Source organism: Miscanthus floridulus, chromosome 7 (genome assembly GCF_019320115.1).
Source record: "Miscanthus floridulus cultivar M001 chromosome 7, ASM1932011v1, whole genome shotgun sequence".
NCBI lineage: Eukaryota > Viridiplantae > Streptophyta > Magnoliopsida > Poales > Poaceae > Miscanthus > Miscanthus floridulus.
In genome coordinates, this window is record NC_089586.1 from 11,891,163 (window position 1) to 11,905,126 (window position 13,964).

The following is a 13,964-nucleotide window of genomic DNA, read 5'->3' on the forward strand; positions in this document are numbered from 1 at the left end:
TTCCATACTTTGACATAACACATTTATTCGACTCAAACACAAGTTTAAATCCGTCTCGACATAGCAGAGAGCCACTAATAAGATTTTTCCTTATTGAGGGGACATGATGCACGTTCTTGAGTTGCACGGTCTTCCCCGAAGTAAGCTTCAGATCCACCGTACCAACACCATGAACACCAGCACGCGCGCCATTCCCCATCAGCAAGGCTCCACTCCTCCCGACCTGATAAAAAGAAAACAAGGACTTATCAGCACACACATGTATATTTGCACCTGTATCAACCCACCAATCAGGTGAGGAACAAACTATAAATGCAGATAAATTACCGTACCCAGCAGCGTCTGCATCAGTCTCAATGGTGTTGACTGTCTTCGCTTTTGGTGGAGGCTTCCACTTAGCCTCAGGACACTCTCTAGAGAAGTGCCCAGTGTTCCCACAAGTGAAGCAGTTCATCTTTGCCTTGTCTAATCCCATCTTCTTATTATTACCTTTCTTGAAGAAGGTAGTGGGTTTCTGCTTAAGCTCCTGCTGGGGCTTCTTCTTTTGTGGCTTAGGACGAAACTTTTGCACCACATGTGCACTAGTAGTCGCCTCACCATTCCCGCCCTTGCTCTTTCCCTTAACATCCTTTGCTCTTGCCTTGTCCTCAACATCAAGAGTGCCAACAAGTTCAGCAATGCTAAACTGCTGCCTCTTGTGTTTCAAGGTAGTAGCAAAATCAGTCCAGGAAGGTGGCAGCTTAGCAATAATGCACCCTGCCACGAACCTGTCAGGGAGAGGACAGCCGTACAGCTCCAATTCCTTCACCAGTCCCTATATCTCATGAGCCTGTTCGACTACAGGACGGTTATCAACCATCTTGTAGTCATGGAACTGCTCCATGATGTACAGCTCAGAACCGGCGTCGGAAAGACCGTACCGGGCCTCAAGGGCTTCCCACACAGCTCTGCCAGTCGGGAGTGGTATGTAGGCATCAACCAGAGGATCATTGATGATGCTCAACAGTGCAGCCTTGCACATGGTCTCAGCATGTCCCCAAGCCTGCTCATCCTCATCGGATCTCACAGTAGCAGGCTGCTCATTGAGCACATGACCACAGCGCATGGCCGACAACCACAGAAGGGCTTTCTCACGCCACCTCTTGTAGTGAGTGCCCTCAAACGGCGTAGGCTTTAGCATGCCCGCAAAGCCAACAGATGAAAATGGCCTGAAATTACGTTTTTGGAATGTTGAATAATAAGGCATTTTCATATTTATTTTAATCCATAAAAATAACGCAATAAAAATGAGAGTGAAGTCATGAATAGAAAGACAGAGACAATTCATGACAAATGTTAACATGCTGATAAGACAAATTATGGAGCCGAAACATATGTGAAACATTGTTTTACATAGCTGAAGCATCACAGACATGATTATAAATATAAAAGATGTATTCTCAAATATCAAGATCATGATGATCACAAAAATAAAAGGAACCAGAAAACCAGTACTAGCATAATCATTCAGATCAACCAAACAGAGCATGCTGAATATGAAAGCAGTATTGCCTAGGAACATCATGATATTGATGATGAAACTCAGAAGAGGGTAAAGGAGATTATACCCTGCGGCGGAGCCGCTCGCACCAGGAAAAGCCATGATGGTGCTTTGTTGTTGTAGTCGTTCTGCTCGATGCAGTGCAGAAAAGGACGCCGTGAAGAGGCACCGCTACAGGTTCACCAGCGAGTAGTCGTGCCACCACCGACACTCCCCAAAAACGTAATCGCCCGTCTTCACCCGAGCAGGTGAAGCCCACGACGGAGACGCGTTCCGGAGGCCTACTCTTCCAACTCTGGTGCTCGCCGGAGGTGGAACGAGAAGAACTTGCGCTGCTGGAAAGTGGTGTACTTCGCCAAGAGAACTTAACCGAGAGGGAAGGATTTGTTTTATAGGCAGAGGCCAGAAGACGAGAAGCTGACGGCACCGAGGGGTCACACCTCCCTTCTGCGGTGGGAGAGACGGAGACGGAGAGCCAGAAGTCACGGGAGTTAACAGAAACTCCTCCCTTCAATTCGTCACAGGAAACGGAGTTTCACGCCCGCCCGTCCGCTCGCTCGCCGCCGCCCGCCCGCCCACGCCCACGCCCACGGGCTCGGGCCGGGCCGGGCGGCGGCGGCGGCGCGCGCGCGCGTGTGGCATCCAGGTGATTCGCTTTTACTTCTCAAATAGATCGATCAGTGATCAGGTATTTAAGTAGAGTCGTCTCTCGATTAAATTCCCATATGGTATAAAAACCATTAATGTACATGTACGGACCATAGAGTTTAATAGAGATATTAAATAAATGGGCCAAGCCCATAATATCTAACAGACTTGCTAATGGAGGAAACGATCATCAAGAAGCTTGAAAGAGTTCCGCCATAGCTGGAAGGGAGAGTCAACAAGAGGGTGGTGGGAACAACTCTTGTTCACCTAAGCTCCGCGAAGAGGAGGGCACAGATGGATTTCTAAGGTATATCCAAAAACCCTTTTTCTATTTTACAGGATGTTAGTAATGAATACCTTGCTAGAGTATCAGCAAATTGTAAAATAGTTCTAGGGGATTCTGATGAGAGCATAGATGAGATGATAGATATTATAAAGGCTAAGGAAGTTGCTTAAGCTCACATTTTGGTTGTTGGGTCAATTATATATTGCGTCAGAGTTCATTATGGACACATCTTGGTCCTTATCGACCCCTAATACTATATACTTTGCTTAGATTAATCTTTCATCAAACAGTTTCACCATATATATGGGTTTGTGAAACGTCGACTTGTGAGCTTAATCATTTTGTGCGAGTTGAGTTGTGTCTTTCTTGTTTTTTCTTGTGATTCACAGGCAGTGATTAGCCTTCATGATGAGGTCAACCAAGCAGTGCATGGTTGATAGCTAGAAGGGATGCAGCGATGCGATTGCGAGGTTCAAGTCTTTGTGATAGGAAGCCAAATCATGAGTATCCACCAAATTTTGAGTTACCTCTACCAAACAGAAGATTGGGGATTCCCATCACTAAGCCTATGATTCTATGCAAAACAAATGTATAACCGGCCATTTTTACCACTGCTCTAACGGGCACTACTACGTCCCTCCATCTTCAAACTATGATGAAATTCCTTATCAGCGTCGGTTTATAAGCGTGTCGCGCAATAGGAGACTAACCGACGATGCTAAATATTTTCACAGCCAGATCCGCATATGATATGGCGGCGAAGACCGGTACTATTTTCACCGCCGGGTCATTCGTCGAACCGGCAGTGAAAACGTTTATCCTCGTCGGCGCGCGGCGCACGCTCATCTCGCCAGCCACCTCGTCGGCACGTGGGCAGTGCCCGTCCCGCCGGCCTCCTCGTCAGTGCACTGTACGTGTCCATCCGGCCGGCCTCTTCGTCGGCGCCTGAGCCGCGCCCGTCCCCCACATCTGGACGCTCGGGGGAGCGCCCCTCCGCACCGGCGCGAAGAGTTGGAGGGGCGCCGGTGGTGGAGATGGGAAAGGGGCTGGCAGAGGAGAAAGACGAGGGAGAGTGCCAGACTTCCAATGGCGGAGGAGAAAGATGAGGGTGCCAGACTCCCAACGCGCTGTAAAGTGAGAGGGAGGTGCCAGGTAGCCTGCGGGACCTAGAACGACATTCTTTCCGGGACAAACTCCAAACGCTAGAACGACCCTTTTTCCGGGACTGAGGGAGTACGTACGTAAGTGAAGATATTCTTTGGTGTTGTCATGCATGCTTGCCTTACTGTCTTGGAGCAACCGAACGAGTAGCTTATCGTCAATCTCGGAGAAAGAGAGAGAGAGCGCAGCTTGTCGTCGTTGTGTATAGTACGCGTAGAGGCTTTAATAAAGCCAGAAGAACCTTACGGCAAGAAAAGTTTGTGCCCGCGGGCCGTGGACATGCAGAACCTAAACTTTGGTATTTACCCAACAACAAAAGACAAATTTTGTACTTATTTCTCTCCCATTATCAGAAAGATTTCGTGACTCGTACGACTCCTTTTTAAAAGACAAATTTTGTATTTCTCTCCCATTGAGTTCAACGACGATCCTGCCTACAGTAGTTTTAAAATACCGTAACCTTCGTATGAACTTGGACGGCGAAGATAAAATTCCTATAAAACCTCTAGCTTTACAAGTTATACTATTTTTTAATTCTTTCTTCTGAAGCCATTCGGATACCGAATCACTACTACAATGTTCTGATCTACAAATGATAGATCATAGATGAAAATTGCGTCTCAAGATATCTACAACTTTAAATAATCCATCATTTTTTTTGTTTGAAATCATTTGGATACCAAAGTGTGTGCTACAATAATGTTGAGATCTACAAATGTGTTCAAATAAAAAAAAAAGAAACCCTAGAAAGCTGAATATCACATAGAGGCTTGCAAATTTTATATAAATCTATCTTTATATGACTTCATATGAGAAATTTGCGTTGTTCAACTTTGTCATAGCGTTCAGAATATATCGCTATCGGGATAGGGGAGAAATATGAAAACCGTTGTTTTAGTGGGTGAGAAATATTTTTAACCTTTCATTTGGTGACTTGTATTATATATTGCATGCCCATCCTATCAATATTCTATCTAACAATGGGTGATCCATATAGTTTTTCACTGTAAGACGGTGACCATGATAGGATTTTGTAATTGGGTATTCCTATTTCACAAGAGAAAAAAAGAAGTCCAATCCAAAAAGAACAAAAGTACACATCACTAATAATCAAAGGTTCTATCTCCATGAAAGGAGACACTAATAATCAAAGATTTACACTGGCGGTTCTCTTAAGCCTACCGCCAGTGTAAATCCTATTTGTACTGGAGGTAGCAGGCTTAAGAGAACCGACAATGTCAATACATGATTTGTACTGGAGGTTTTCTTAACCTAGGGCCAATATAAATAATTTGAAGTCAAATTTGTAAATGATCTCAGGAGGAGAAATGACCTAAACAAAAATTATAGTACTTGAACAACTTTGTAGTTGACTATTTTTTCATTTAAAATCATTTAAGGCCTAGAAATTATGTTTTAAGATTCCTCCTCAAGTCTTTGTTACCAAACCATGCATTGTTGATGCTCGCGGCTGGGCCTAGCCAAATCATCCTCATCGACCCGCAAACTATCCCCACATCGCCATGGCATCAACTGGGTGAGGCCACGTCCCAACCGTGTGCTCTGTCACCCCCCCCCCCCCCCCCCATTCTCACCCACCACCACCACCCAAGTCATCCCTCTGCTTCACCATTGTTGGCCGCGACCTTCTGTAGTCGTTTTGGTTTGGTAGAAATTGACGTCGTCCCGCAACGACCTGCCTACCACGACCAGACATCCTAGATGGTGGATTTGGCCCCGCCCTGGCGCTCCCGCTTGTTGCGCTGCACCAGGACTCACCACTACCCATGTTGTCTCTGTCCCTCCTATGTCGTCGGGATTTTCTGATCCGTGCCAAGAGCTTGTCGTGAGGCCACGCGTGCACTACTGGAATCTCGATTTTTTCTGACGGTGCGAAAACCCACGGAAAAATTCGAATACCGTCAGAAAAATATTTTTCTGACGGTGTACCATCAGAAAAATACCCACAGAAATATAATGACAGAAAAATCCAATTTTTCTGTGGGTTCACCATCAGAAACAATTTTTCTGTGGGTCTCGCACGCACAGAAAAATTGTGTTCGCCCAGATTAAAACTAATTTTTCTGTGTGTTAATCCACACAGAAAAAACAAATAAACGCACAGAAAAACTCATGTTTTTTCTATCGGTCTAGGTGAACTCACAGAAAAATACATTTCGCCCAGATTAAAAAAATATATAATAGATAGCATACATATAAAGATCCAAATGTTCAACACATTCATTAATGACATCCGGGCTACATAGAGATGATGTTCAAATGATCCGGCATCAATACATTCAAAAGCATTACCATCTCATCTCAAAGTTCAAGTCTCAGTCAAGATGAGTAAAGTACCAGCATGCATCATTGAGTCATATTATACCTAAAACTAAAGCTAACAGATTAGAGCCTATCAAGGGCCTCGAGGTACTTCTGCTTGTGGATGTCAAAGAAGATCTTCATGGAGTAGCGGTTGTCCTCCAGCATGGTGAAGCCGCTGAGGTACCTCTCCACCTCGTCCCACTCGCCGCCCTGCACGAGGTCCTCAAAGTGCTTCATGTTGAAGTAGAAGCCCGACTCCTGCTCCAGCTTGCACGGGCAACCGCAAAAAGCATCAGAAATCCCAGCTCACCCAGCAAAGAAAGGCTCCAAAAACCCCATTCATGATCATGGCGAGTACTCACTTGTGCACTGTCTCCTTGAACTTCTCCTCATCGAGGAACTGCAGGATGAGGAAAACCAGCTCCCTGCTAAGAGACGACATGGCTCCCCTGATCACAGTCGGAGCCTCCAGCTCTCAAAAACCCGCCTAAACCTCAGGCCGCCACCCATGCAGACATTGAAGGTTGCTACTGCTACCTCACTTATAGTGCCACAATACTTTTCTAAAAGTACCACAAACTAATAAACTAGTGAATTCTACATTTTCACAACCACAATTGAACATAGTTTTGCAATTCAGTTAGCCAAATCAACATGGATCATGATTCCTGGCTGACCAAACCATGCTTTAAAATGTCCCATGGGGAGAAGAAGTCCAGCACTCCTGAGGCATCAAATAAAAATAACCCATGGGGCAAATCAAAAAATACATTTGACAAAAGAAAAGGAAATGGAGGTGATAGTACTTGGGAGAAGAAGTCTGATGATGGCCATGGCAATTGGGAGCATCCCAGCAACTGGAAATGCCAGGGGCAAAAAGAAGGCAGATGGTAACTGGAAATGCTGGAGATGGAATTGGAAGACCAAATGCCAAGTCTAATGCAGGATCCGGTTGGGGTGAGAAAGATAAGATGGAGTCTGATGAGCATCTGAAAGTCCCAAAAGAATCAGACACATGGAATACAGGGAAATCAAATGAAAGTCCTTGGGATAACACTGATGCACTACAGGATTCCAGGGTTAACAGTATTTCACCTAGAGCAAAAGAACAAGAGCAAAAGAACTCGAGAAATGGCTCAGATTTACCCATTATCAGCATGACAATTGCAACTTAATTTCACCTGGAGCTTAATTTAATTCTCTCTCTCTAATGGGAATTGAATTGGCCACAGAACTGGTTGCTTGTACTGGTACAAGCCATCCTAGTTAAGCAGCAAACAGAACAAAATATCCCAAGTACCAGCTCATAAGGTGCTAAAGTGGAGAAGTTCTCTAATGTAAACTTGATTCATCATAGCCACTCAAGAGTAGTACAAAACAAAAAAAGTCACAAGGTACGCGAATGGTGGAGGCAGGCAAGCGCTGCTCCAACATGCAGGGGTGTGACCTCAAGGACGCATCCCTCCCAGACCCTACGGCCTGAACCCAACATCCATGCGCTGGAAAAATAGCAAAGTGCAGATAAATAATTATCAGCATCATGGCAGCACTTCTTGTTTCACTCCTCTCATGAAAAATAGTAGTCAGTACCACTCAAAACTAAATACACAGTAGTACATTCAGAAGAGTTATCTTAATTTCTGAAATATGAGGTTCAGACCAGCTCGCCTCACCTATGCTAAAACATATATAACAAACGCCAGCCCAGTCATAGAAAATACACCAGAGATTACTAACTAAACCATGGAACTATGGACAGCTAATAAACAGGAAAGCAGTATCATGGCTAAATAAACCAGTATCACATATGTATGAGTATGCTACACTCACTCATTACCATTCATACAAAGATTAAATAATGGAAACACCACTGTGGCAATGGAATTTAAAAATCCCCCGCTCAGTTCGAGTTACACTTTACCTACACACCAAACTAAAATTTAATGATAAAAAAACAGTACATTGCTTCTGTACCAGCAAAGAGAAAAGATGTCTAAACCCAGATAACACGATGCAGCACAGCATCTGAAATTACAGAAAGGGAATGCATTATACTTGCCTTCTTCTCAGGAGGCTTTATTCCAAAAAATTCACCCATCGCTAACTTCTCACTTGATTCCTATACAAGGATGACATGACTACTATGTTAGTTACATTCAATGAAATAGTAAAAAATAGGTACAGCAATAGCGATGCAGGGTAACAACTAACACACACAAGAATCTGAAACATACAGGATTACAAGAAACAAACACTAACAAGATAAGGCGCATTCTAGAGGGAACTAAGCATGAAAATAGATAGAATTCACTGAGTGGATGTGGTAAGCAAGTGAATGAATCAAGTAACAGAAGAGTAAACAGCATGGAGTCTAGCAGCATTGAGATAAGGCGCATTCTGGAGGGAACTGAGCATGAAAATTTGCACAAAAATAGAGAGAACTTACAGTAACTGTATGGACAAAAGGTAAGTGATTTAATTACTAGATCACTAGCCATAGCACAAAAGGTATGTCACAGCAAAGAGAATAATGGAAGTAGCATTGAAATACTGACTTGGAAGAAGGGAACAATACAACTTTATGGGCAAAATTATACCTCCAATTGCAAATGGTTGCTTCAAGATCGTTCCACCAAGAGGGACCGAGAAAATTTGGCCTCCCTCATACTTATCCCATCCTCCAACGATCATGCCAGCTTGCAACATGTTCTGGATATTAATAACAAACATTCATTTTGTAGTTCAACAAGAGTTTAACATCAAATTCCGACACCAGGTGCTTATCAATGAGGAAAGTAAAAGAATGTTTTAACAGTCTATGCTGGAATGCTATGGAACATACCTTATTCTGATAAGCTAGCAACCTAATCAAGTTGGCTACAACTTTAACAGTAGCTGGTTGTCCAAGCTGGATTCTGCACAGAAGGGTAACTTTAGCATCAGCTATCTTGCATGTCAAATATCTCAAGTAATTGTATACCATCATATTTATCAAAGTTAATCTTACATGTCACTTTCATCTTCCTTAAGCATAACAGGGTATGTCAGTTTTTTTATCAACAATGGCATACAAAAAAATAAGGACTAACATCAAGGCAGGTGCTCTGGTAAAAAAAATGTATTAGTCAAATACTGAAAATAGGATAGTACAGATTTTTCAACATGTATTGCTCTGGTAAAAAATCATTACTAGTTATATTAACAAAATTCAATCCACATCCTACAGCATACACATGGGATTAGATCAGATCTGTTCCCAAATAGCTTAAATTAGGGTTCGTTCTCAAATTTGCACAAAAGGGAAGAGAAGGAATATGCATACCTGGCTTGTGTTGTGGGTGCTTGTCGTTGGCAAAGGGCTCACCTCGGCCACTGGAAGGAGGCTGCACTCGGAGCTGCAACTGCCCTGATGTGGTTGCGCTTGGAGCTACAGATCTGGACGTCGAGCTGAGAAGAGCTCCAGATCCACCATGCTCGGGAGGGCCCCCACGCCGTGAGGGCTGTGCTCGGGAGGGGCGGCGCACCGTGAAGGACGCACCCAGGAGGGCGGTGTCCGGGAGGGGCGGTGCACTGTGGGGAGGCGCCCAGAGAGCCACGCCTGGGAGGGGCCGCGCGCTGAGAGGGCCACGCCTGGGAGAGGGACGGCGCGCCAGGAGGGCCGCACCCGCGCGTCAGCCGCGCGACGAGAGGGCTGCGTCCGAGTGTCGGGAGGGGAAGCAGCGGAGCTGGGGTGACGAGAAGAGAGCTGGCGGCGGATGGGTGGAGGAGGGTTGTGGGGGTGAATGCGGACTAGAGGATAGGCTTCAGTGGGTTGTGGGGATTTAAGTTCCGGATTATTTTTCCGTGCGTACGTAATTTTAATCTGTGGGTAATATAGAAACCTACAGAAAAATTATAATTTTTCTGTGTGTGTGCATTTTTTTCTGTGCGTTTTAAAAATACTCACAGAATAATTGCATTTTTTCTGTGTGTACTCTCACGCATAGAAAAATGATATAATTACCCTGTGGGTTTTCGTATTTTTCTGTTGGTATATTTTGGAACCCACAGAAAAATTACATGTGCCAAAAAAACGCACAGGAAAATTTATCACCCACAGAAATATTCGAGTTTCCAGTAGTGGTGGTGTTAGAGGATGTCTCTGGCTAGTCCACGCCGTCATCCACCGCCCCTTTCGCTCGCCCAACCGTCCTCCACTCCTCCATTGTAGCCTAGGTCGGCGGCTAGATCCCGCCACCAATGGGCTGGCTTCGTCCCATCATCCTCTGAAGTACCCAGGTTTTGATGATCTGTTGCTAATTGTATCCCTTTTCATTTACCCAACCATAAATCAGGGTTGAATCGTCCATCGCTTGCCAACCTCGCGTGCATGGCTCCATCATCGGCATCAACTACACCAGCATCTACCTCATCGACCGCGCGACTAGGCCGATCACGCTATGCTGAGGGACGCTTTCCTGTGTTGCTTCTTGTCATCCCGTCCGCACACCTTTATCATCGGTTCGTCATCGCTGCCACATATCAAGATGCCTCCACCAAACTTCTATCTTTGTCTTGCATCACACATACTCGGTCTGATTAGCTGACGATTGTGCACGATCCACCCGGATCCCATGATAAGGCTGCTGCTATGTCGCCTCCTCATGCCACAACATCACCCGTGACCGCCATGAAATTTAAGAGAAAAGGTTTGGCGGAATGGATAGAATACATATACCTTGCAAGAGCACTTTCCAACAATAACTTAAGAAGAGGACCACCATTGCTAACTTCGTGCTCAAATTTGGGTTGGAGGAGAATAAAGGGAGGAGGGATAGAGAAGGGGAGAGGTTGGATGGGCGCGGGCTATATATATGTATTTGTCAAGTGTGTCACGCCAAGAGGCATATGACGCATGCACTCCGCATGAGTCTGGGCTTCTAACATGGTAACTTTAGTCAAGCCATTGCACAGGGCGTGACTAAAAGGACTATTTAGTTTCACGTGCTGTTTTTAAATATTTTTTTGTTGTTTTTTAGTTTAAAAAAAAAAAGCTCACGATTTTCATACAGTACAGGTACATGCATGTACACTACACGCTTCACACAAACACGACACACCAGGTACACAATACCAAACATGCATGCACATGCCACATGTTCATTTGCAGTGCAGCAGCAGGCGCTAATAATCATATCGATCGATCTCATTCTCACGTCCTACATCCAAGCTAGCTAGCATTAGTTAGCTTCAGCGGTGGCGGCCGGCGGCGAAGAAGGCGAGCGCGCCGACGAGCGGCGCGTTGGTGTAGGTGGAGGGCTCAGTTTGCGCGAAGTTGTCGCGGCTGTCGGTGAAGGCATCGCTGCCGTCGGGCCCGCCGACGACGGCGCCGACGAGCACGTTGGCGTCGGGGTCCGACGAGTGCAGGTACCGGAACCCCTCGTCGCAGATGCGCGCGGGGTGATCGCGCACGGATGGCATGGACGCGCCGCGCGGTGGTGCACGTGCCGCGGGTACCGCGCCCCGAACCCGACCATGTACGACATCCCCGCCGGGTTGGAGCCCAGGATGTAGTCCACCTGCCGCTTGGCGACGGCCACCAGCGCGGACGCCGGCACCACGCCGCCGCCGCAGGAGACTACGCCGCCGGCGGATGCGAGGGACTTGGCGTACGCGAGGAGGAGGAACGCCGTGGAGGTGACGTACTGCATGTTGCTGTCGCCTTCCTTGAACAGGAATCCCCCCGGCGTGAACTGCGACGACTGGAAGCCGGCGGCGCCCGGCACTAGCGAGCACACGTAGGTGTCGGCGTGTGCCTTGTAGAGCTGCAGCGCGTCGTCGGACTTGCCTTTGCCGATGCCCTGCAGGAAGGCCTTGGAGAGGAGGACCTTGGTGCCCACGCGCTTGTCGTCCCAGCTGAAGGTGAAGTCGTCCTGCTCCGCGCCCAGGTTGTGCCCGTTGGAGTAGATGTACGACAGGTACACGTCCGACGAGTTCGCCGCCGCCGCCGTTGCCATGTGCAGCCACGACGCCGCCCACAGCAGCTCGTCCTGCATGCATGCATATGCATTGTTGATTGTTGTGGATTAGGGCAGTTAAAACTGTTTTGGAAAAGCTGAATCCAACTGAACTGAATCTGCTACGCCATTGGCTCCCAAAAGCTCAGAAAAGGTTGAGAGAAAATGCAGGGCGCGTGTCCTTGCCAAGAGAGCCCCAAGAAAACAGATTTTGGATGTGCTACCGTCCATAAAAAATACAATTTTAGCACAGTATCATGTTTTAAGGCCTTAAGTTTTACCAATTATATGTTTATGATACCAAATAAATAGCATCAGATTAATTACGAAATATATTTTCATACTAAATTAATTTAAAGAAATAATTATGAATATTATCACTAAAACTTAGTCATGAACCACTTTTTGTGACACATAATTCATAGTTACATTCTTTTCAGGATGGAGGTAGAATTCAGTGCCAACGTGACTCTGAATTCAGTTCTGACAATTGCATGCAAGCAAAAAAAAATACTGAAAGGAAACTAACAGAGACAACAAGGAGGTTGGGGTTTTGTTGTGCAGAATAATTATGGTGAGTTGCTTGCTGCAGGGGCTGGAAAGATCAACTATGTAGCTTCAGCTCTACACATTGAGGCAATGGCGGCATACAAAAGTTTGTTTTTTGCTTCACAAATGGGCGTGCCGCGCATCATCTTAGAGATGGACGCTTCTGTGCTAGCCTCTGCTCTTAAAGCGAATGGAATTGATCAAAGCGGTGTTGGAGGCCTCATTACACAAGCCCAACAAATAATGCGATCTGAATTCTCATCATGTGTAATCTCAAATTGTAGCAGGTGTTGTAATAAAGTGGCTGATGCTTTGGCTGCTTATAGAGTGTATGTTGTCCTTTGATACTGAACTGTTGACCAGCCAAAGCTCTAAGTTTGTAAATGAACTTGTAGGCTATTTGCCTGAACGTTGTGTCTAATGAATATGTGAATAGCTTTTCAAAAAAACATTTCCCGTCTAATCATTACACGTCCAGCCCAACTTCCGTGCTGTTCTTCCTTCCCCTGCTCCAATCAAAGTATTTTGCTAACACATTTAAAATGTTGAACTTGTACATTTCTTGTTGAAACGATAATATACCCCTTTTCGTTACTGAAACAGTGCAAAATTAAGGCAGGGAGTTTTTTTTAAGTTGGACACTATATTTCAAATGTGGGTCTATTCGGACAATTTCGCTCTATATATTTGTCCTGGCAAGTGGCAAATCCTTGTCTGGAGCTCCCGATGATGCAGGCGTGCTTAACAGTGCCCTACGCTGCTGATGAATGATGATGAGTGCGATTTCTTTGGTGATCTTGGTCCGCTGTACTGTACCGATCGAAAGCACTGATGAGTGTTTCTTTCGACGCCACATGACTGTCCGTGTTTGTGTGTCGAGCGCTGCTCGTTTTTTGTTTTTTGTTTTTTTCTGGGGGGTGTTGACAAGTTAAACACCACACTCGTATATGATACTATGCTTGTCCTGTCTGAATGATGCGGCCATGCTTAAGACACCAAACTTTTCGTGTCCTACATCACATGACTGCGATTCCTTTGCCAATAATGCTAACTAGCACGGGGTATCCAAGCACGAATCAAAGGCGGTTGCACCGTAGCGATCAAATTATTGAGTGCTTCTTTCACTGTCACATGAGTGTGTTTATGTGTCGATTAGGTGGTCACTGTGGGGTTGGGTGCGTCTACCGGGGCCTGCAGCTGATTGCCTACCTAAATTAGTTTGGTAGTTCTGTCAGTCATTGGCCCTTTTGATCCTGAAATACTAGCAGATTTGTACATAGTTGTCTCGTTGTCTGAGAGACTGAGTGACATTATCGATGATTCTGGCGTGGTTTTTCAGTGTGCTGTGTCGCTGATTAGATGAGCAAGATTTCTTTGCCAATCTTGGTCTGCTGTGCTGTACCATCCAATTGTTGGATGTTTCTTTCGATGCCTCGTGAGTGTTTGTGTTCCATCACTC

General features: G+C 45.6%; 1 pseudogene; it reads right to left on the bottom strand.

Moving 5' to 3' along the window:
- Positions 1 to 11,189: 11,189 nt before the first annotated feature.
- Positions 11,190 to 12,049, bottom strand: LOC136462565 (endoglucanase 4-like; annotated as a pseudogene).
- Between the last annotated feature and the right edge of the window lie 1,915 nt (positions 12,050 to 13,964).